Genomic DNA, 25,428 nt, shown 5'->3' on the forward strand with positions numbered 1-25,428 from the left:
TCGCTGTAAAAACGTGGTACTTGCGTTTTGGATGCGGGTCCATTAAATTATATTACATGCAAAACGCTTTCCAAAAAACGCAGAGGCCCAAAAATGCATTGATGTAAACATGTTCCATAGGAACCCATGTTAAAAAATGTCCCTGCATTTCTGCAAAATGCATCAAAAAACACGTGTGTTGTGAATGAGTGTGAATCGAGCCTAAAGGAATAGTAGTGGTAAAAAACGCTTGTGGGTTTAACCAATCTTGTGTTTTTTTGTACAATTATCCTTTAAGGGGGTGTGTCCTATGCCTGCATACTTTTGCTGATAGGTGTCCCTCATTCCCATCTCAAAAAGTTGGGAGGTATGTAAGCGTGCGATTTTCAGATGAAGTTGCACAATTTCAAAGCTGCAGTCCATGTGAAGGTGGGCTAATGAACCTCCCAGCCAGCATCAGCTAGCACCAGATTGTCCGCCACACTATCACAGTCACACACTGGGGTTTATTTATGAAGGCTGGAGAGTGCAAAATCCAGCTCGCTTCTGATTAGAAACCAATCAGCTTTCCAGGTTTTATAGCCAAAGCTTCATTGAACAAGCTGAGGTTAAAATCTGATTGGCTACCATGCACAGCTGCACCAGATTCTGAGTGCACCAGCTTTAGTAAATCTACTAAGTCGCTGGTCACCGCCATTACCAGTATAGCTTCTATTGCTGCATAAATACCAGTATATATCCCATAGTTTGTAGATGCTATAACTTTCACACAAATCAGTTAACATGCATTTATTTGAATTATTTATTTATTTATTTATTTTTTCTATCAGAAGTGTAGCAGGAAACATTTTGACCTAAATGTATGAAGAAACTTTCTTTTTAAAATTTTTTTATTGGATATGTTTTGTAACAAAGTAGAAAAGATCGGGGTTTTTTTCGAAATTTTGGTCATTTTTTTTGTTTATATCAAAAAAAAATAAATAAATACATTCCATAAATACAATCCACCAAAGGAAAGCTCGGTTTGTGTGAAAAAAAAGGATATAATTTTTTTTGGGTGGAGGTCAGTGTTATATGGCCGCGCAATTACGCTATAACTCATGTGCAAGTCAATCAATATACACATATTGGGATTTTTTTTTTTTTTTTTTTACCCAAATTATGTAGCGGAATACATATTGGCCTAAATTTTATGAAGAAATTCGTTCTTCTAACATTTTTTTTTATTGGATATGTTTTATAGCAGAAACTAAAAAATTTTTTTCAAAATTTGCGGTCTTTTTTTGTTTATGGCGCAAAAATTAAAAATCGCAGAGATGATCGAATACCAACCACAAGAAAGCTCTATTTGTGGGGGGGGGGGACATACATTTTATTTGGGTACAGCGCCGCACGACCGCACAATTGTCAGTTAAAATAACGCAGTGCCGTATCACAAAAAAAAACAAAAAAAAACGGCCTGGACAGGAAGAGAGGGGAGCGCATCTTCTGGAGGTCAAGTGCGATGCATACTAGCCCATTATGCTTTTACTTTGCAGGGGGAAAAAAAAAAGAAGTAAAACCCATCAGGGTTTACTTCCTCTTTAACCACTTCCGGACCGCCGCACGCCGATATACGTCATAATTTTGACGGGGGATATCGTTGTAATGGCAGCAGCTAGCTGCCATAACCCCCGGTATCCTCGTGTTCGGCCGGTGTTCCGGTTTCTGGTAAGAGTGGTCTCTGCGGCGGATTCGCCGCGAGATCGCTTTTAACGGCGGCGGGAGAGGGCCCCTCCCTCCCACCGCGCTCCGGTGCCCTCCGCAGCTTACCGGATCCGTCGGCAGCGGCGGAGGCGATCGGATCTTCACCCTGGCATTGGCATGGAGACGAGTGAGGGGAAGATGGCCCCCACCCGTCTCCATAACAATGCAGGGCGGAAGCGACGTCAAAGCGTCAAAAAAATTATTTTTTTAAATTACAATTTTTTTTTTTTTTTATTGCATTTTAGTGTAAATATGGGATCTGATCTCATATTTAAGAGGTCCTCTCATGCTTTTTTTCTATTACAAGGGATGTTTACATTCCTTGTAATAGAAATAAAAGTGACCCAATTTTTTTTTTTTTTTTAAATGGTGTAAAAAAAAAAAAATAAAAAAAAAAGTAAAATACAATTTTTTAAAAAGAGCTCGCGTGCAGAAGTGAACGCATACGTGAGTAGCGCCCGCATATGAAAACGTTGTTCAAACCACATATGAGAGGTTATCGCCGCGATCGGTAGAGCGAGAGCAATAATTCTAGCCCTAGACCTCCTCTGTAACTCAAAACATGCAACCTGTAGAATTTTTTAAACGTCGCCTATGGAGATTTTTAAGGGTAAAAGTTTGTCGCCACTCCACGAGCGGGCGCATTTTTGAAGCGTGACATGTTGGGTATGAATTTACTCGGCGTAACATTATCTTTCACAATATAAAAAAAATTTGGGCTAACTTTACTGTTGTCTTATTTTTTTATTCAAAAATGTGTATTTTTTCCAAAAAAAAAAATTGCGCTTGTAAGACCGCTGTGCAAATACGGTGTGACAGAAAGTATTGCAACGACCGCCATTTTATTCTCTAGGGTGTTAGAAACATTATACATTTTTTTTCTAAGTAATTTTCTAGCAAGAAAAAAAAAACGTTTTTAACTTGTAAACAACAAATCTCCAAAAGAGGCTTGGTCCTTAAGTGGTTAAAGTGACAGTAAACAATATCCTTCTTTTTCAAAAAATAATCCGTACACATCCACTCCTCAATAGCCCTGTATTGCGTTTTTCATTAAACTGTTTCTTACTGTGGTTTTTCTGCCTCAATTCTCAGTGAGCTCCCCGAACCTCACCTTTTTGTCCCCATAGTAGTCCATCTCGGGAGCGTGCAAGAGAAGGTGGCTACATTCCTACAGACAGCGGGACGATGGAGAACGAACGTAGCCACCCTCTAACAGGAAGTCAGATCACAGCAGCCACAAAAAATAAGGAATTAGGAGATTTGGAGGAGAGTGACAGCGATCTAAATTACTTTTTTGAGTTAAGAATACATAGTATCATTTTTTTTTTTAAAACCAGGGTTTAGTGTCACTTTAACGTTCATCAGTGGCACATGCAAGTATAGTATTAGCAGATATCAGAAATGAGAATTGGAAAATTACCTGAGTTACAGGTTCACTTGTCCCGACGTCGTAAATAGGAGTCCATCTCTGCAACAAACGTGAGGAAGTCGCGGGGAGGGGGGGGGGGGTTAGACGGACTCTGAAAAGGACGGTTCCTCTAATGTTGGAGACTTTTCTGCATCTGACGTGACGACTCTCTGCAGCCAGGTGACTGGAGCTGACTGCCCTCCCACTGACACTCTATTCCACCCTAATCTCAGGGCAGACTGCTCATTGGTCAACAAAGACTGACAATGAGGACAGGCTTCCATGTATCCTCTGCTACAGGTCCCTAGATCCTGGACTGCTGGAGGTCCACAGACTGAATGCAGCTAGTCCAGCCCTAGGGACTGCTAGACGCACAGAAGACGCATTTGGGGTTGATTTACTAAAGGCAAACAGACTGTGCACTTCGGAAGTGCAGTTGCTCCAGAGCTTAGTAAATGAGGTAAGGCTTCACTTTGCAAAGAGTACCCAATCACATGCAAAGAGAAAAAAAAAAATTGCATTTTTGCTTGCACATGATAGGATATTGGCAGTCAGTAGGTCCCCCCCCCCCCTCCCTCGTTTACTCTGGAACAACCGCTCATGCAAAATTATTATTATTATTATACAGGTTTTATGTGGCGCCAACAGTTTGCGCAGCGCTTTACAACGTGAGGGCAGACATTATGGTTACATTACAATTTGGTACAAGAAGAATCAGAGGGCCCTGCTCGTTAGAGCTTACAATCTAAAAAAAAAATGCACCATCTATGTGCCTTAGCCTAGGTTCAGACTAGTGCGATCTCAAACATCGCATGTGATTCGCACCCGCGCCGCAGGTGCCGATCACATGCGATGTCTGAGCAATACGGGTTCAGCCACACGTTTGTATAGCTGAACTCACATTGGATTCGCACAGAAGGACTTGTTTTTCCCCGCACTGGAATCTCATCGCATGGTGTGTTCTCACCTATGCGATCCAATTCCTGTACGAATCCCGCAGTTCGCACTGAGATCTGTGAACCGATCTGGGGGGGCGGTGTCATTAACAATGTATTGACACCCGCAGCGGGCAACTGCCTGCGGGAGAGAAGCGATGCGGGAACCGGCGCTGTAATCGCGCTGGTTTCCCGCATCGCACTAGTCTGAACCTAGGCTTAAAAACCACCCCAATCACAAACATTGATCAATTGATTTAATCTTACTGTATTGATTTAATTTTACTGTTATCTATGAGCCCGGGCTCACACTGATGCGGTGCGGGACACAGCATGCAGCACATTCAAGTGCAAAGTACATGCGGTGCGGGACATTCTGGGGTGCGATTTGAGCCATGGATTTGTATGGCTCAAATCGCACCAAACTCGTGCAGGGCCCTTTTTTTTTTTTGACCGCACCAGAATAGGATCGCATGGGTCACACCCATGCGATCCGATTCTGCAAATCGCACTGTTTTGCAAACAGTGGTGGGGGTGGGGAATTAACATACGCTCCGCAGTTGGTTTGCATGTAGGGGTTATGATTTTGATGCGGTGCGAAATCTGCAGTGAATTTGCACAGCATCTAGTGTGAACCTGGGGCTGAAGAGGGATCTCTGGTGTAATTCAGTGAGTACTCAAGTAGTTATTATAAAATACAAATGTACATAGTTACAAGGAAGTTCTGTAAATACAAACAAAGCCTTCAACCCCTTAATGGCCCTTTTAACCCCTCACTGACGAGGGTCCAAACAAATCCAAACGCCTGAAACCAGTTTTGCAACTTTGACATGTCTTAGTAAAACTGCACATATCATCACCATTATTTAGTTTATCCAGGTGAATTATAATTGTTTTTTTTAGGACAAATTTAGCCATTTGGTGTTAAAGTAAAAAAAATCAGAGGGTGGGTAAATGGGGGGATGGGGGGGGGCAGAGGACACTACAGTGGGGGGCGGGTGATGTGAAGGGGACAGAGGACACAGCATTGGTGGGTACAGAACACTACTATGGGGGAGGGGGCAGTGGACACAACAGTGGGGAAGAGGGGGGAAAGTGATTTGAAGGGGGCAGGGGACTGTGCGTTGGGGAGTACAGAAAACTACTATGGGGGAAGGAGGTAGAGGACACTACAGTGGGGGGGGGGGTGATGTGAAGGGGGCAGAGGACACAGCATTGGGGGGTACAGAACACTACTATGGGGGGAGGGGGTAGAGGACACTACAGTGGGGGGGGGGTGATTTGAAGGGGGCAGGGGACACTGCATTGGGGGGGGGGGTACAGAACACTACTGTGTGGGCAGGCAAAGGACACTACAGTGGGGGGGGGTGATTTGAAGAGGACATGGAACACTTCATTGGAGGGTACAGAACACTACTATGGGGGGAGGGGGCAGAGGACACTGCAGTGGGGGGCGGGTGATGTGAAGGGGCAGAGGACACAGAATTTGGGGGTACAAAACACTACTATGGACAGTGGGGGGCGGGTGATGTGAAGGGGGCAGAGGACACAGCATTGGTGGGTACAGAACACTACTATGAGGGAGGCAGCAGAGGACACTACAGTCGGGCGGGGGGTGAGTGATTTGAAGGGGGCAGGGGACTCTGCGTTGGGAAGTACAGAACACTACTATGGGGGGAGGGGGCAGAGGACACTACAGTGGGGGGGGGGGGTGATGTGAAGGGGGCAGAGGACACAGCATTGGGGGGTACAGAACGCTACTATGGGGGGAGGGGGGTAGAGGACACTACAGTGGGGGGGGGGTGATTTGAAGGGGGCAGGGGACACTGCATTGGGGGGGTACAGAACACTACTGTGGGGGGAGGCAAAGGACACTACAGTGGGGGGTGATTTGAAGAGGACATGGAACACTGCATTGGAGGGTACAGAACACTACTATGGGGGGAGGGAGCAGAGGACACTGCAGTGGGGGGCGAGTGATGTGAAGGGGCAGAGGACACAGAATTTGGGGGTACAGAACACTGCTATGAGCAGTGGGGGGCGGGTGATATGAAGGGGGCAGAGGACACAGAATAGGGGGGTAGAGAACCCTACTGTGGGGGGAGGGGGCAGAGGACACTACAGTGGGGGGTGAATTGAAGAGGACAGGGAACACTGCATTAGAGGGTACAGAACACTACTATGGGGGGAGGGGGCAGAGGACACTGCAGTGGGGGGCGGGTGATGTGAAGGGGCAGAGGACACAGAATAGGGGGGTAGAGAACACTACTGTGGGGGGAGGGGGCAGAGGACACAACAGTGGGGAAGAGGGGGGTAAGTGATTTGAAGGGGGCAGGGGACTCTGCGTTGGGAAGTACAGAACACTACTGTGGGTGGAGGGGGGCAGAGGACACTACAGTGGGGCGGGGGGTGAGTGATTTGAAGGGGGCAGGGGACTCTGCGTTGGGAAGTACAGAACACTACTGTGGGTGGAGGGGGGCAGAGGACACTACAGTGGGGGGTGGGTGATGTGAAGGGGGCAGAGAACACAGCATTGGGAGGTTACAGAACACTACTATGGAGGGGGGGCAGAGGACACTACAGTGGGGGGGGGGTGATTTGAAGGGGGCAGGGGACACTGCATTGGGGGGTACAGAGCACTACTGCAGGCGGAGGGGGGCAGAGGGCACCACAGCTGGGGGATTATGTGAAGGGGCAGAGAACACAGCATTGGGGGGTACAGAACACTACTATGGGGGGAAGGGGGCAAAGGACACTACAGTGGAGGGGTGATTTGAAGGGGGCAGGGGATACTGTGTTGGGGGAGTACAGAACACTACTGTGGGTGGAGGGGGGTAGAGGACACTACAGTGGGGGGTGGATGATGTGAAGGGGGCAGAGGACACTGGGTTCGGGGGGTACAGAACACTACTGTGGGGGGAGGGGGGGGGGGGCACTACAGGAGGAGGGTGATGTGAAGGAGACAGAAGACACTACTGTGATGCTCTCTTTTTATTGGGAGCTTGATAGTCTTTTTTTTTTTTTTGTTTTGTTTTTTGTTTAAAGGCGCAGCGTAGTAGCCAAAATCTTTGCTTTTCTCCATGTTGTCTGGGTAGATCTCAACCTCTGAAAGGTTGCCTACACCTGGTCTATGCTGTGCAAAATCCAGTAATACGGTACTGTCTCGCCCGGCTCTGCACGTGCTCAGTCGCCCTCCGTTTTTAGGCACTGCGGAGTTTGTAGAAGCCGATCTGCTGACAGCCTTAAAGTGGAATTAAACCCTCCTATCCTTTACAGCCAAGGAAGCTGCTTCTGTTTGAGCTGCAACTGCCATGGTGCTGCACATGTGATCTGTTAGCCATTTGATGGTTTGACAGTTTGGTTGAGGAAACGAGCAAAACCTGGCATTCCTGGAATGTACCTGTTTTTTTTTTTAAACTGCTAAATCGATGGGATTAGCTCCACTTTAAGATTTACTCGTTGCTCAGGGGTTCTGGGCTTCAGAAAAATGGCCGCCTCCAGCAAGAAGAAATGGGAACAATGCTGGAGGCAATTTTACAGTACACACATTTTAATAGCAGAATTGTTAAAGCGTTTGTTACCCCCAACACTTCACATTCCTGATATGTGCCTGCTGCACCATGGACTTGTATGAGAATGTATCCTGTTCTCTTTGTATTGCTTCCTTTGTTTGAAATCCCTGGGTGTTCCTGCCAACCCCCTTGCTTTTTTTATAACAACTGACCACACTAAGCAGGAGAGCACACCTGTGGTCAGTTCTCTAGCTATGCTGGGAACTCAGCCTGCTCTCCTCCAATGATCAGACTTGTCCTGACACGCCCCCGTTGCACAGCCATTCACTGGGAGGTTAAGTGTGCTGTTGCTTCTCCTCCCCCAGCTCTCATGCAGCTAAGAACAGAGGGAATACTATCACTTATAAAAAAAGGGAAAAAAACTATTTATAATGTATGTTTTTTTTTATATCTATACACAAAAATGTTTTGCCTTTCATTTCTATTTTAAACTGAATAGGTTGTTTTACAAGGTGATCGTTTACAATCACTTTAATGTGTGTGTTCCTTGCTAAAAAGAACCATCATTTTTTTGTCAAGTTGGTAGGGGTAAAGTTTCGCTTCAGGCTTCATGCACACTGGCGTTTTTTAAAGCCTCAAAAAATGCTAGAAAAAAACACCGGATCTCTGTTTTGTATCCGATTTTGAAACTCAATAAAAAGAATTTTCAAAAAAAAAGAAAAAACTGCTGGATGAAAAATGCTAATAGCGATTTTGTGCCAGCTAGTAGTAGCTTTTAGGAGCGTTTGTGTTTTTATTAATGTTTTTACATGAAGAAAATGAAAAATGCTTAAAAAAAAAAAAGCCGTTTGGTGTTTTTAGTAGCGTTTTTTTTTTTTTTCCTTTCTTTTTTGCTGCTGGGAAAACGCTCCCAAAAACTCGACCGAAGAGGTTCAGGCAGTTTTTTTTTTTTTAAGCCGCACAGCAACCATAACCCGATCCAGCGATGTGCACGAGAGCAGCGGCTCTCTCCTTCCTTCACAGACAACCGCAGGAGCCATCGGTTCCCACTGCTTTCAATCATAGTCAGCGAGGAGGGGGCAGGGCCAAGTTGCGCTCTGTTTGTCTATGGACACACCATACCATGTGCTTGTATGAGAAAGTCTCTTTTGTATTGTTTCCTTTTGTGTGAAATCCCTGGTGTTCCTGCCAGTCCCTCTGCTTTCCTATTAAAAACTGACCACACTAAGCAGGAAAGCACAACGTGGTCAGTTCTCTAGCTGTGCTGGGAGCTCAGTGTGCTCTCCTCCAATGATCAGACTTGTCCTGATACGCTCCCCTCTGCACAGCCATTCACTGGAAAGATCAGTGTGCTGTTGCTCCCCCCCCCCCCAGCTCTTATGCAGCTGAGAACAGAGGGAATGTGAATACTTATAAAAAAGGGAAAAAAGGTATTTATAATGTGTTTTTTTTTTTTTAATATCTATACACAAATGTTTTGCCTTTTCATTTCTATTTTAAACGGAATAGGTTGTTTAGGTGATTGATTGTTTATAATCACTTTAACCCTTTCCCTGCCAGGTCCGCACGTCGTACGACGAGGGGTATCACACACAATCCGATGGCTGCAGCCTGTGAAACTTATAGACTCCTGCCTGTCAGGTGAGATAGCTCGCACCCCCACCCCCGCCCCCCCCGCAGCGTCACCCATCGGCGGGCCCAGGATCTCCATGCCGGGTGCTGGCGGGTAGAGGGGAAGGAGAACAGCAGACACACGTCCGCCCTCCTTCCCTTCTTTTCGTGACCCAGAAAGTGACGTCTCTGACGTCACTTCCGGGGTCAATCTCTCCGTGTCCCCGGCCTGCTTTGCTGGGAAACGATGTTTTGCAGTGCGATCTGCATTGCAAAACATTCAGTGGAGTACAGGGGAGACATTGGGGGTGTCTTAGACCCTGCATATCTCAATAAAGAGAACCTGTCACCTAAAAATCATCACATAGGAGACTGTTTGTTCTCTATGTGATGGAAAAAAAAAATTAAGTAAAAAAAAAAAAAAAAAATTGGCCAAAAAATTAAGTTACACCTAAGCACATACAATCCCCCCCCCCCAAAAACATTTTTTTTTTTGAGGCCCCCCCACCCCCACATATACACACACGAAAACGCATGCGTCGGGGCGCTTACGCGTGAAAACATCGATTGTGATACACATGTTACACAGCGCCGCGCATGCCGGAGTGAGAGCAATAATGCTAGCACCAGACCTCCTCCGTAACACTAAACTGATACCTATAGGGGGCTTTTAAAGCGTCGCCTATAGAAAATATAGGGTACTGAAGTTTGTTGCCATTTCAAGGGCGCACATACATTTTAAGGTTTGGTATGTTGGGTATCTATGTGCTCGGTGCAACCTCGTCTTTTATATTTATATTTTTACCAAAAATTTGGGTGATTTTTTTGCTTTTGTTGAAATTCCCATTAGTGCGCTTTTTTACTGAAATTTTTGCATTTCCCAGGACCTTTGCGATAATATCGTGACACAAAAATAATTGCAACTACCACTGTTTTATTCTCGAGGGCGTCTGCTTTCAGAAAAGATATAATATTTGTGGGTTTTGTGTAATCTTCAGGCCTAAAATTTTTTTTTTTTTCAAACGTGTGCAAAAAAAAAAAAAATGCAAAAACGCCTCTGGCAGTGAAAGGGTTAACGGGTAGCACCATCACTGTCCCATATTTATTGTGTTTCTTACCACAATCAAAATACACACCGAATGGGGCCTGATAGAGGTTCTATTTTTTTGTCCAGAACTTGGAAGAGAAGTTTGGCTGAAGTTCCACTTTAATTACCTTTTTTTGTTTTGTTTTGTGTGTGTAGGTAGGATGACATTGGCAGGAACGTTACAATATATTAAAGTTACTTCAAGGACAAGTACTGAGGTGAATTGTTCAAAGTTCTCTGTAAATCATTGCGTAAGAATCGGCAGGGAAAAAATACACGATAGAAAAGGTCTGTTGATAAAGATTTTGTCAGGTTCTCTTAAAGTTGATGTTTAGCGGCCCCTTCGCCTAACTTAGACGAAAATCCTTGCACCGGCCCTGTTGGGAGTAGTGGGTCTTCACAGGCTGACTAAATTTTGCATGCTGACCACCCTAAGTAACGCCCACGTGTGTCACATATTCTTTTCTTTAAAACACATTTCTTTATTACAGATACTTATATAGCGCCGTCCATTTACACAGCGCTTTACAAATACTGTATATTGTACATTCACATCAGTCCTTGCCCTCAATTTCTCCTTGTACCCTCTTTTAATCAGGGGCAGCCTATCCATTAAGGGCGCAGAGGGCCCCCCCCCCATGCAGGACGTCAGGTGCATGGATTCCAATTGGGGGGGGGGGATTGTGTTTGAAGCACGTGATTAGAGCCAGAGGCTCTAATAGGCTTCAAACGAGGGTGGGCTTGGGGCGCAGAGCACTGCGAACTGAGCCCACCCAGGTGTGTTATAATAGCGAATGAATATTCGCTATTGTCACACTGATCCTCCTCTTGGCCAATCAGGAAGCGGGTCCTGAGACTTGTCACCCAATTGGCTGAAAGGACAGGCGTTTGGAGTGGACGCCTAGGAGGAGGAGGGAGGAGACGCACAGCGGCACTCACCGTGATGCAGAGGAGGAGAAGACTCCATGGAAGCCGCAAGCCGCCGCCCGTCCGCAACCTACATGGGGTAAGTGGATGACCGACCGACACTGCCCGCGCCCGCGGGGGGGGGGGGGGAGGGGGAGTGGGTAGTGCTGGGGTGACCCGACCGATTGGCGGTGGGGGTGTGCCACTAACCGACAGACCTGGGGGGGTTGTTTGACGCCCCCCAAGAAAAAAAGCCACCACTGCTTTTGATCCTGAGAGTAGCAGTCATGTGACTTTACATCACCGCTGCATACCTGGGAACGAGGGACACTTATAAGAAAAAGTAGGTAGGCATAGGACACGCCTCCTGCCACGCCCCCTTTAAGGAGAATTATACAAATTATAATTATTTTTTTTTAGCACTTCTATTCCTTTATATTGGCTTTTAGAATTTACAAATGCAGCAATTTAGAAATGGGATGAAAGGTTTAGCGTTGGGAAACACTTTGAGAGATAAAAAGTGAATTTTATATACAACTTTATAGATCAGACCACGAGGGACAAATGAGGAGGAAAGAGGGACAGAAGGACTTTGGTCATGCTGGGGAGGAAAGAGCTAGATGATGTTGGATGTATTCCAGCCAGGAGCTGAAGCAGGCTTTATCTGACTTTCTAAAGCTTTTAATGCACCTTGTGAGAAGCTCACAGTGTGCAGTGTAATCAGAGTAAGCCATTTCAGTTCAGGAGAGGAGCCGGTACAACTGTGCAAGACTGAAGGGAGGGTTGAAGGTCAGCTTCAATGGACATGCACAAAGCCAAGAGTAAGCGGCGTACGCCAATGTCCTGTCTTGAGACCATTATTGCTTAAAATAGAACTCCAGCCAAGCAGCTAAATACACAGTTGAATTGTGTACATGTGAAAAGTTTTACCTGCCAAATAACTTGCTATTCTGTTTTGCCACTTTTGTGTCTGACACACCCCATCCACCCTGCGCTGCCAGAGAACCATCTCTCTGCGCTGCCACTCTACGCATCCTCTACCCAGCTCACTGGATTTGTAATAAGCAGTATGGCATTGGTACGGTCTTTTCTGTGCTCCTGTAAGCTGCCTTTGCACCTCCCCATCCAGCCGCCAACCAACGCCTGAATCATATTTGGATGACTGCACTATGTAATACAGTAGAGCCCCTAGGCCCATGGTGCCCAACCTGTGACTTGAGAGCGGCATGCGGCCCTTTGGTGTATAATGTTCGGCCCTCGGACCTCAGCAGTATAGGAACATTGATCTTCACTGGCCTCACGTAACATCTTCCCAGCTTCGTATTGTCTTCTGCGGCATATCCCCAGCGAACAATATATTCTGTCCACACTCTCTGACCATCATTTCCTCTATTAGGTCTGCAGAGTCCTCTCAAGCATAACATATTTTGAACATTATGTGAAGACCTTTGGTGATGTCGGGGGCTGCTTTTGAGGCCCCCTTAGCCCACAAGTTGACGACCACTGCCCTAGGCTCATGTTCCAATTCTCTGGATGATGTCTGCTTTGCAGAGGATTAGGGGAAATTAGTATAGATCGGGTCCATTTTTGGTAATTTGTTAACAGTATTTAAATGGTCCTTGCAGTAAAATGCAAACTCGGCTTGTAGGCAGTGCCTACAGTATTGTCCATATCCCTGGCGCCCAACCTGCAGCCCAAGGGCCGCACATCCTAGCCCGACAGCATACAGAGAATTATAACACGAGCCAAAGGGCCTACAGTATTGTCTAAGTCTCTGGTGCCCAACATGTGGCACATACCTCCCAACTGTCCCTGATTCGGTGGGACAGTCCCGCAATTGGCAGCTCTGTCCCAGGTCCCGGGCACCCTTATTCCGGGACAATACAGTGTCCCTGAATTTCCCCCTGGCCCTGGGCCGATCTGATGCCCCCTAAAATAGCCCTCACAAAGCTGCTGTCACTCACTGTCAGCTTGTTGTGGACCCCTGGCTGGTGAGACCCCCTTTTACACAGTTGCTGGCTCAGTGCCCAAATAGTTGCTAGCCGCCGCCCGCCTGGCATCTAGCAACCAGTAACATCAGGAGGAGGAGAGAGGCAGAGACCCAGCATTCACAGTGGAGGAGGATCTTCCTCCTTCTCTGCACCTAGTGCTTAGCTCCACCCACCTCCTCCCCTGCATCGTCCAGCCAGCAGCATGCAGAAGTGCACAAACGGAGATATGAGTTTTGTAGAAAGGCAAATAAATCAAAAGCACTCACCATGACAGATTGGGGTTAAAATCGTCAGTCAGCTGTCCCCCAGCAGCCAGCATTTGGTGTGTGTGTGTGTGTGTGTCAACCTGGAGCTAGCACTGCTAAGTGTGGAGAGGATGGTAGGCAGATAAGAGGTTGGCAGATAAGTATGCTGGCAGAAGAAGAGAGGACATTGACAGAGGGATGGAAGGAGGACACAGTCTTAAAAACCAGGGCAGGGTTCACGCTGGGACTTATAGTCCTTCGCTTTTAGGGGATGTGACCCCCCAAAAGTGAAGGGCTACAGGTCCCAGCATGAACCCCTCAGGACTGAAGATATGATGGGGTCACACCCTTAATTCTCAGGGGTCCATACTGGGACCTGTAGACCTTCAATTGGGGGGGGGTCACATCCTTAGATATCAGGGGTTCATGCTGGGACTTGTAGTCCTTTATTTTGTTACCCCCCCCCCCCAAAGTAAAGGACTACAGGTCCCAGCATGAACCCCTCACAGTTGAAGATGTGACACCCCCCGGCCCCCGCATGGGAGGAGTCGCATAAGCAGCCAGCGGCAGGACAGGCGTCCACTTTCCTGGGCCTCTGGTGTGTCAGACTGGTGGCAGGCTATGGGTGGAAAGTGGCACACTGCATCAGGTGGCAGGTTATGGGTGGAAAGTGGCACACTGCATCTGGTGGCAGGCTATGGGTGGAAAGTGGCACACTGCATCTGGTGGCAGGCAACGGTGGCAAGTGGCAAGCTGCATCTGGGGGCAGGAGACAGTGGCAAGTAACAAGCTCAGGGTTCCACTGATTCTGCATTATGGTGAGTTGAACCATTTCATTATATATTACAATGTAGTACAACACCTGCCATTCGCCCAACAAATCACCCCCACTGCCGAATTCCCCGTCAACCCTGAGACTACATTCCCTCAACCCCCCCCCCCCCCCCAGCTTTTTTGGGGAGGGGGGCGGTGTCTCTGAATGGCAGTTTGGAAATGTGATCACCCTAGTGAAGACTGGCCCTTGCGTGTCCCCGATCTCAGCAATAGATTGTATTTCATTTCTCATAGCAAGCATCCTGGTTGCCAGAGCTGGAGAGGAGAGCTAGCTCTTGGGGTTTTGGAAAAAGCATGTGCACTTCCCTCCAAATGTACAATGCAGTGCTTAGTGCCCGGTGCCACATGTAGCCCTTTGTCACTTTTTGTGTGGGCCATTGGTCCCCTGCAGACACTTCTGTAATGTGTCATGTACTATGTCTCCAGTCTATGATTGGTTGTTAAGCATGCCCCCAGTCTCCAACAAGCCCTGTAGCATGTTCATAGTCTCTGACCATTTTCTGTAGCATGTCTGCAGTCTCTGACCATTTCTTGTATTATGTCCATACCTCTGCTATGCAGTCTATGACTATTTTAATGAAGTTAAGTTAGGCTCAGACAAAGCAATCAAAGCATATTTTATAGGTACAAGGAAGCATGGGTTTTGTTTAACCACATCACTTAAGCCCCTCCCACTGCTAGGCGCATGCCACACCACAATTTCCTGCAACGTAGCCCGCACCACAGGTCTTTTTACTTCTCCATTGTCCCTCATTCTGAAGTTCAAAAGTTGAGAGGTATGCAGTCACATCATATACTAAAGGGCTACTGGTTGGGCACCAGACATCATCCAGAGAATAAGGGCCTACAGTATTGTCTAAGCCTCTGGTGCCCCAAACCTGTGGCTCAAGGGTCACATATCATATACCAAGCACAGTTTATGGAGTGCGTTAAGACTGGTGAAACTGGGAGGCACTGTGGGACACTGTTGGAATTTGGGGGCGCTATGAGGGGCTGAAGGTACTGCAGCAGACTGGGGGGGGGGGGGGGGGAGAGAATGTGGGGGCTGAGGGCTCTTAGTTGGGCCTAAGGATACTGTGGAGGGTTGCAGGCACTGCGGACAATTATGGGAGGTCAGGGGCACTATGGGAGCCTGTGAGGCATGGTGGTAGGTTAGGGGATCTGCAGCTAGCTGGAGGCCCAGGATGTGGAGGCTGTGTCCTGGCGGTTGAGTACCACTGCACTAGGTAATGAACAAAGGGGTATGGAAGTAAAGAAGAAAAAAAATATATAATAATTTTTTAAAAGACCTTCTAGTACAAGTCAGTTCAAATCCCAACCACAGCCCTACATGCCTGGAGTTTTCATATTCTCCCTGTGCCTGCGTGGGTTTTAGCCCGGGTTCTACACCTATGCGAATTAGATGTGCGTTTCCGCACATCTATTCGCATAGCAGGAGAATGTGACTGGAGCCGGTTAACATATCTCCGGGGCGGCTGCGGAGCGCACTGCACAAAACGCTGTGCGTCTTTGGCTCCGTTTCAGGGCCGAATTCAGGCATAGAATCGGCCCTGATTCATCCCTGAAACGGGGAACAGGGACGCACAGCGCTCCTGTGCGATCCACAGCCCGATATAGTGTGAACCCGGGCTTAGGGTTGCCACTTTTTTCTTCAAGCCAAACCCGAACACTTCAGCGACGCACAGTCATTTTTTTTTTTTTTGGTTTTAGTATACACTATAACAGGGGTCTCCAAACTTTCTAAACAAAGGACCCGCTTACTGTTCTTCAGACCTAAGGGGGGCCAGACTGTAGGCATTGGGAGTAGAAAAGGTCCTGATGTTAGTGGGAATAAACAATGCCCCATCTTTGGTGTCAGTAGGAGGAATAGAGCCCCATTGTTGGTGTCATTGGAATGAATTGTGTTCCATCTTTGATGTCCTTGGGAAGAATTCTGCCCTTTCATTGGTGTCAGTGGGGGTGGGACTATGCCCCATTGTTGGTATCAGTGGATGAAAACAGTGCTCCAAGGGCCAGAAAGAAGCAAGGAAAGGGCCGCATCTGGCCCCCGGGCCGCAGTTTGGACACCACTGCACTATAGGATTGTAACAGACCTGGGACACCTTTGGGCACTCCAAAGAGAATAGTAATGCGGCGCACATAGTGGCCCCTCATGCTCCGGTCAAGGCCTGTTCTGAGCCGCATTGCTGTCTGAATAATGTGTCCGGGTTTAAGGTGGACTGAAACCCGAACACATGATTCAAAACCCAAAGTGTCCGAGTGAATCCCGGACAGGTGGCAACCCTACTCCGAATTCCTCCCACACTCCATAGACATCAGCGTTGCCAACCTACCAGATTGAAATTACTTACACGAAACCCAACATTTACTGGCACAGCCAAGTTTTTACTGGCATATCCGAAGGTTACCTAATTCCAGTTTTAAGTGCAAATTTCAGTATTTTAGACTACAAACAGGTACAGTATGCAATTAGCAATGTGATTTATAGTAGATATTAAGGCAAAAAACATATTTTATTTTTGATATTGTAATCAAGTAGCTCAGGGACAGGACTCAGGAGGGCAAGAAATTAGAATGGACGCCACACACACACACATGAAAGTGACTATCACAGTGACACTGACAGCAGTGTACAGTAGCACAGAGATGACAACACGTCACGGACACGACCCATCCCCTCCTAAGTCACAGTGACAGTCTCTCTCCATGCCAGGTGGTCCCTTCAGTCCACTCCAGTCCAAACAGCACTGACAGTCCCACTCCTGGCTTGCCTTACTCCCGTCCCGCAGACTTGCACACAAGGCGCCAGCCGCTCCGCTTGGCTACCTTGCACCATGACATCACACAACATGCTCAGGCACCGCCTCCGCCAGACTCGCCCCCCCCCCCCCGCCAGCTCTGCTGAACACACTGCAGCAGGCACTTGGATGGTCTCGGCCCGCCCCGGACCAAGACCACTGCACATGAGCAGTTCAGAGCCGAGCATCACAGCCATATTTTTACTGGCAACCTATCCCTTTTACTGGCAGGAGAAAAGTACCCATTTTTTACTGGCTGGCAGTAGAGCTGCACGATTAATCATTAAGAATCAAAATCGCAATCTTTTTCTCTCCCGATCTTCAAAACAGCATGTCACAATTCTTTCTAACAAGTGCAGAGAGTTCTCACAGCAGGGAAATTTAAAAAATCCGGTGTCTTGCCGAAAAAGTTCCCCCGGTGGATAAGGACCCCCCCTGTACTGCGCAGGCGCAGTGCTTGCGCAGTACGAAGCACTACGAGCCGCCGAAAAAAGCCGAATCAGAGTCAGCTGTACACCGCGCCTGCACAATGAAAACACTACATTTTAACAGACGCTCCGATGCTACGCCGCACGCTCCCGATGCTTGTGCTACTCTGTAAGGGGCGTGTTTAAGGATGGGTCTTGCCAATCTGCCCATGAATTCAATGTTCGGGCCTCTTCTGTAGCATCCGCCCCTTACCACGATATGACAGTGTAGACCCTCCCCTTGCAGAGTAGCACGACCATCGGGAGCATGCGGCAGTGTCGGGCACAATGTCCTGCTCATTGCGCAGGCGCCGTGAACAGCTCACTCACAGCTGTTCAGCTTCGGAGATTTCGGCGGCTCCCTTGTTTTTCGTACTGCGCAAGCGCTGCGCCTGCGCGTACAGGGGGGGTCCTTATCCGCCGAGCAGAACTTTCTCGGCAGAACACCGGCAGCCTACCAAGTTTAATCATAACACAAATAAGTAGAAACAAAGTATCTTTTTCGTTCTTTTATCAAAGGAAACACTCAGGCGTGTAAATGAGGAAGTTTAACCATTTAAAGACCAAACCTTTTCTGACATTTGTTGATTACAAGTAAAATCGTCACTTTCTGCTAGAAAATTGCTTGGAACACCCAAACATGATATATATATATATATATATATATATATATATATATTTTTTTTATTTTTAGCAGAGACCCTATAGAATAAAAATGGTGGTTGTTGCAATATTTTATGTGACACCATATTTGCGCAGCGGTCTTTCAAACGCAATTTAAAAAAAAAAAAAAAACTAAACAGTAAGTTAGCGCAATTTTTCTATAATGTGAAAGATGTTACACCGCGAGAATCGTGATCTTTATTCTAAGCAAAAAAAAATCGGGATTCTCATTTTAGCCAAAATCCTGCAGTTCTAGCTGGCAGTAAAAACACTGACCGTTGGCAACACTGATACACATGCTGGTAGGTTAATTGTCTCCTGTCCATATTGGCCCTACTATGTCTGTGTATGTATGAAATGTGAGTTAGGGACCTTAGAGAGTAAATTTTTGTAATTAAAAATCTTACAAACCTAATAAAACATATTTACATATATACAAAATAAATATTAAAAAAAAAAAAAAAAAAAAATTATATATATATATATATATATATATATTATATATATATATATATATATATATATATATATATATATAAACAAGAATAGCTTACATCAGCATAGCAAAAACATAAAGAAAACTAAATGTACCAACCTAAACAAAGCCATAACCTCCACCTAAAACACCTCAGTGCAGAGCTAAGAATCCATTACACATTTAACCCATGCATGCGGCCTTTTTCCAAAATACCTTTTTTAAGCTCCTTGTGGGGAGGGACTGATGTGACTGTGTAATGTATATGAAACGTGCTGCGTAATTGTCAGCGCACTATAAGTACCTGTACTAATAAACCATCCACATGCAATCCTCTGCATGCATTGCTGTGAGGTCTGTCATAATTAAATCGTCAGACATAATGAGCGTGTAAAGGAAACTCGCCCATCCATATTGACGAAGTGGTTTCCAATGGCTGCAGGGGATCTGGATAGTGTGCAATGACGTCTGAACAGAAGTTCCTCCGCTGGTTAAACAGAACTGGAAACCAAGTGAGCTGGCTGGGCATTTATGCCAAAACTTTTTATGTAAACAAAATCACACATGCAAATGTCACATACTGCTTCCCTTTGACGGAAACCTGTCCTGAAGCTGCTGTTACTGCCTTCCTATTAGGCCTGATTCACACCTATGCATTTTTAGTGCTTTTTGCTTTTTCAGATTTGCACTACAGAACGTGTTCCATAGGAAACCATGTTTAATTTATAATTTTTTTTTTATTTATTTCAGGTACTTATTAGCGCCGTCAATTTACGCAGCGCTTTACATATACATTGTACATTCACATCAGTCCCTACCCTCAAGGGGCTTACAATCTAAGGTCCCTAACTCACATTCATACATACTAGGGACAATTTAGACAGGATCCAATTAACCTACCAGCATGTCTTTTGGAGTGTGGGAAGAAACCGGAGTACCCGAGGAAACCCACGCAGGCACAGGGAGAACATGCAAACTCCAAGCAGGTAATGTCGTGGTTGGGATTCGAACCAGTGACCCTTCTTACTGCTAGGCGAGAGTGCTACCCACTACACCACTGTGCCGCCCATGTTTAATGGACTGTAGTGCAAATCTGCAAAATGCAAAAAGCACTAAAAATGCATAGGTGTGAATTAGGCCTTCTAGTCATTTCTTTGGCTGACCCCCATCACTGGTTGTGAGCATGTGGTCAGAAAATCAGACTGATTGTGAACCTGTACCGCCACAGTAGTACCACAGGAACCACAATGGCAGCTGCACCAGGATTTTCATTCTACTAGCTACAAATAAAATTACTGCACTTTTTTTTTTTTTTTTAAAGGCATGCAGGGGGTGTCATCATAAACACATTTAATGTGTACTTTCCATATGTCATGGGTTTTTGGTTTGTGTGAGATTTGCATTCAGGAAAAATTCTATTGTACCACATTACCCAAAAATAGAGGTTAAGGAAATCTGTTTCATATAAGTAACCGCTGACAGCAATCATTTTTTTTTTCCTTTAGCTATCCAAGGGTGCATTTTTCCGACTGATCACATATGTAATGTCATCCTCCTCCCACTGACCACCAACGTAATGAGTCTGCAGTCTCTGACCATCTAGTATAGTGTGTCTGCAGTCTCTGACCATCTTCTGTAGTATGTCTGCAGTCTCTGACCATCTTCTGTAGTATGTCTGCAGTCTCTGACCATCTTCTGTATCATGTCTGCAGTCTCTGACCATCTTCTGTAGTATGTCTGCAGTCTCTGACCATCTTCTGTAGTATGTCTGCAGTCTCTGACCATCTCCTGTATCATGTCTGCAGTCTCTGACCATCTTCTGTATCATGTCTGCAGTCTCTGACCATCTTCTGTATCATGTCTGCAGTCTCTGACCATCTTCTGTAGTATGTCTGCAGTCTCTGACCCATCTCCTGTATCATGTCTGCAGTCTCTGACCATCTTCTGTAGTATGTCTGCAGTCTCTGACCATCTCCTGTATCATGTCTGCAGTCTCTGACCATCTTCTGTATCATGTCTGCAGTCCTCTGACCATCTTCTGTAGTATGTCTGCAGTCTCTGACCCATCTCCTGTATCATGTCTGCAGTCTCTGACCATCTCCTATAGTGTGTCTGCAGTCTCTGACCATCTCCTATAGTATGTCTGCAGTCTCTGACCATCTCCTGTATTATGTCTGCAGTCTCTGACCATCTCCTATAGTGTGTCTGCAGTCTCTGGACCATCTCCTATAGTATGTCTGCAGTCTCTGACCATCTCCTATAGTGTATCTACAGTCTCTGACCATCTCCTATAGTATGTCTGCAGGTCTCTGACCATCTCCTGTAGTATGTCTGCAGTTCTCTGACCATCTCCTGTAGTATGTCTGCAGTCTCTGACCATCTCCTGTAGTATGTCTGCAGTCTCTGACCATTTCCGTAGTTTGTCTGCAGTCTGTGACCATCTCCTATAATATGTGTCTGCAGTCTCTGACCATCTCCTATAATATGTCTGCAGTCTCTGACCATCTCCTATAGTGTGGTCTGCAGTCTCTGACCATCTCCTGTAGTATGTCTGCAGTCTCTGACCATCTCCTGTACCATGTCTGCAGTCTCTGACCATCTCCTGTAGTGTGTCTGCAGTCTCTCACCATCTCCTGTGGTATGTCTCTAAGCTATTTCAATTTGCTGACAAGTGCCAAACGCAGTATGAGGTTATCCGTCAGGAAGATTTTTTGTAAATAGCTGAAAATGACTCTGCAGGTGGGATGTTAGAAAAGCAAAGCACCGTTCTTGAGCTGCAGTCCTTCTACAAGGTTTGTGTTGGATCCCAGCTGTCAGTCTCAGACATATATCATTTTCGGGGAAGATCTCTAAGTACCACTGCTCGACTTCTACATTTGAATACACCTAGTACAGTATGAATTGGTTGAATCTAATACATGACCTTCTGCTGCTGCTACTATAGAACATAACACTGCAATCTGCAGCACAGAGGGCACCTACCTGCCATAGCAAGCACCAGGGAATCCCAGAACCTCACCAGTTGGACCCAGCTGTGACGGCAGCCAGAGCAGGGTGTGGGTTACCTGGAGGCATAGCTGGGTGTCACCTCTGCACACTCCCCAACACACCAAGGGCTGTACAGCAGCAGGAGGAGGAGGAGGAGGAAGGGGTGGCACTGCCAGGCTCAGCTACCTGTGTCAGCCTAGATTAGAGGTATGGTGCCAGCTGAGCGATACAAGGGCTCTGTGAGGACCTGATCTGTGGCTGTATTATGAGAACAACGTCTGGACTGTTGCATTTGATATCCTAATGCCCAACCTGCAAACAGGGGGCTTTGGCACTTTTTGTGGGGCCTCTGCAGACAGTAGTCTATGTTTTATGTTGCCCACTGAAGAAAAAATATTTTGACTCCATTCTTTTTTTTATTTGTATGTTTTTTTTTTCTCTTTTCTTACCATCTCCTGTAGTATGTCTGCAGTCTCTGATCGTCTCCTGTAGTATATCTGCAGTCTCTGACCATCTTTTGTAGCATGTCTGCAGTCTCTGACCGTCTCCTGTATCATGTCTGCAGTCTCTGACCGTCTCCTGTAGCCTGTCTGCAGTCTCTGACCGTCTCCTGTAGCCTGTCTGCAGTCTCTGACCGTCTCCTGTAGCCTGTCTGCAGTCTCTGACCGTCTCCTGTAGCCTGTCTGCAGTCTCTGACCGTCTCCTGTAGCCTGTCTGCAGTCTCTGACCGTCTCCTGTAGCCTGTCTGCAGTCTCTGACCGTCTCCTGTAGCCTGTCTGCAGTCTCTGACCGTCTCCTGTAGCCTGTCTGCAGTCTCTGACCGTCTCCTGTAGCCTGTCTGCAGTCTCTGACCGTCTCCTGTAGCCTGTCTGCAGTCTCTGACCGTCTCCTATAGCCTGTCTGCAGTCTCTGATCATCTCCTGTAACGTGTCTGCAGTCTCTGACAGATTCATGTAGCATTACATACACTAAATATTATGTGTGGACATTTGGTAATATCAGGAGCTGTATTCAAAGCCCCGTAGAACAAGAAAGTTGGCCGGTACTGATTTAAAGTGTAAGCAAACCCTAACATTGAACTACTACTATTTTCCTTCTTTTGCCTTATATAAATATACAGTTGAAGTCGTTTTTCTAGGCTGATAACTTCCTGTGTTCTCTGCCTCAAAAGACAGTTATCGCTTAGACTTGTTCTCTGCAGACTACAGAACACCTCCTTCCTATGTTATGGAGATTGTGAATTCTATCATTTTAAAGAGGAAGTAAAACCTCCTGCAAAAAAAAAAAAAAAACTAAAAACACTCCCTGCAAGATAAAGGCATAATGAGCTAGTATGCATGGCATACTAGCTCATTATGAATTACTTATCCGAGAACGAAGCCCCCGCAGCCGTTCTCGTCTCCCCCTCAGGCCGCCGACATGTCGCCCGGGGCTTGCTTCCGGGTATCACGGCTCCGGCCTTGTGATTGGCCGGAGCCGCGATGACGTCACTCCCGCGCACGTGTGTGGGAGCCGCCGCGAGCGGCACAGTACAACTGAAGCAACGGCACGTACGTGCCATTGCTTCAGTTGGCTCAAGTGCACATGTGCCGCATGACGTCGGCACATGCAAATACAGGGATATCTCCTAAACCGTGCAGGTTTAGGAGATATCCAGTGCAGCTACAGGCAAGCCTAATTATAGGCTTGCCTGTAGTTTAAAGTGGTTGTAAAGGGTTTACAACCACTTTAAAGCAGTATTAAACCCAAATGCAAACACTTATATTGCAGCTTACCAATTCTTAGATGTGACGGCTGCTATCATTTTCTTTTTTAGGCTTTCTTTCTTCTATTTTCATCTGATGATCTGGCCAGTAAGTCTGTTGTTTTTTTTTTTTTTTTTCAAAAGAACAAGCTATCTGCCAGATTTATCAGTGTACACAGTTGAGACAAACCATTTACCACTGGCTGGGGTGCTTACAATGATCAGCTTTTATATATTAATGTAAACCTTTATCCAAAAAAGACAAAAAAACTGTTTGCTGGAATTGCAATTTGTTAATGTATTTAAGTCTGCTAATTCATTTAACACCCCCCCCAGACTGGACGAAGAAGCACAGGGGGCACCTTTAGACAGCAGCATTGTCAGAGTGGGGGCGCTTTAATACAGGAGATGCTCTACTGGCCAGATCACCAGGTGAAAACACAGGGAAGAAGGCCTAAAAAAAGAAAACAAATGCAACCACCACATCTAATGATTGGCAAGGTTCAAAATATTACGTTCTGGGTTTATTACCGCTCTTGCCTACCGCAATTGTATGTATGTATGTATATGTGTATATATATATATATATGTGTGTGTGTATGTATATATATATACACGTTGTGGTATCCAGCTGGTTTACTGGAATTAAGGCTGAAGATTTCCCCCATAACCCCGGTATTGTTTTTTTTACAGCAGGCAACTGGCTTTCTCATGAGCCGCTGGAAGGCTTTCCCCCTCCCGCCACTCGCCGGTTTCCTCGGGAAACGATCCGACACTGCCGCCAGCTGGCCACATAGGCGATCAAAGAGTAGATACCACCAAAAGAAAGCTCTATTTGTGGGGGGAAAAAAAAAAAAAAAAAGGACGCCAATTTTGTTTGGGTGCAACGTCGCACGACCGCGCAATTTTCAGTTAAAGCGACGCAGTGCCGAATCGCAAAAAGTGCTCAGGTCAGGTAGAGGGTAAAATCTTCCGGGGGGGCTGAAGAACCCTTCCAATCACTTGAAGTCACAATGCTGCCCCTCCACAGATACAGTACAGTGAGTACTGGTAAGATCACCATGTGGGGGAAAAAAAAAGCGCGAAAAAAGAAAACTAATGCTGGCCATACACGGTTCGAATTTTCGAAAGAATTTTCTTTCGAAAATCGTATCTAAGAATTTTCGTACGAATTTCGCACCATTAGTGGGGGCTGCAGCAACGGCCGATTTTTCGTGCGGCCGTCAAATTTGAGGAATCGGACATGTTGGAAATTTTTTTGAAAAACGAACGATTTTCTAATCAATGTCGGGAGAATCGTGCGAGAAATGTAATAAGAAAAGAAAACTTACGGAGAGAAAAAAGAAGATTCCCGGCCACGAAAATTCTTTTCTGTAGCAACATGACGTGAAATTGAAGGCTTGGTCGGCCGAATTTTGAAAATCAATGGTGGCGCCATCGGATCACAAAAAAACAAACTTTTTGATTTTGAAAAAATTTGTTTGAAATTCTACCGTGTATGGCCTGCTTAATACAGCCACCACATCTAAGGACCAGTAAGCTGCAATATATTACATTTTGATCTTGGGTTTAGATACATTGTATTGTAAAAGATTAGACTTACCTCCTAGTCTGTCTCCTGGCGTCTCACGTTGGGTCTTGAGAAGCGATTGTTTATACGGAAAGACGTGTCATGTGACCGCCAGCCAGGACTGCGTTTCTTAGACAGATGGAGAGTGAGGCTTGGCCACCCGACTTATCGTAATGCGGTGATTCGGCGCTGGTTTATTTATATAATTTTTCTGTTTTTCTAGTTTATTGGTCATAGAACAGGTGTGTGTTACTGTGTCATTGTTGCCAGATATGAAGGAGGAAGTATTTTGGCCGATGAGCGTACAAAGCAGACAAAAGTGAGCGGGACAATGGACCCCCCCAGGGGACGGCCCTTTGTCCCCTCCATCATAAATAACCCCTCTCGGGTATCACACGTGAACCTGGGAGAGCCCGTCTCCTCTTACAGAAATATTCCGCAATATCCTCATTTCTTGTCCAGAAATTAT

General features: G+C 46.2%; 1 protein-coding gene across 4 annotated transcripts in view; it reads right to left on the bottom strand.

The window, feature by feature from the left end:
* The window catches only part of TC2N (tandem C2 domains, nuclear), a 112,005-nt gene extending 86,906 nt beyond the window's left edge, over nucleotides 1-25,099 (bottom strand). Inside the window, exon 1 of one of the 4 annotated variants that reach the window (XM_073609685.1) lies at nucleotides 24,993-25,099. The gene's annotated coding sequence lies outside the window, so the exon portion shown is untranslated. Of the gene's footprint in view, nucleotides 1-3,145; nucleotides 3,248-21,639; nucleotides 21,807-24,992 lie in introns of those variants that run through there. The other 3 variants (XM_073609684.1, XM_073609682.1, XM_073609683.1) reach the window with 3 other exon arrangements.
* Nucleotides 25,100-25,428: the final 329 nt, after the last annotated feature.

This window comes from Aquarana catesbeiana, linkage group LG13, assembly GCF_042186555.1.
Source record: "Aquarana catesbeiana isolate 2022-GZ linkage group LG13, ASM4218655v1, whole genome shotgun sequence".
Lineage (NCBI taxonomy): Eukaryota > Metazoa > Chordata > Amphibia > Anura > Ranidae > Aquarana > Aquarana catesbeiana.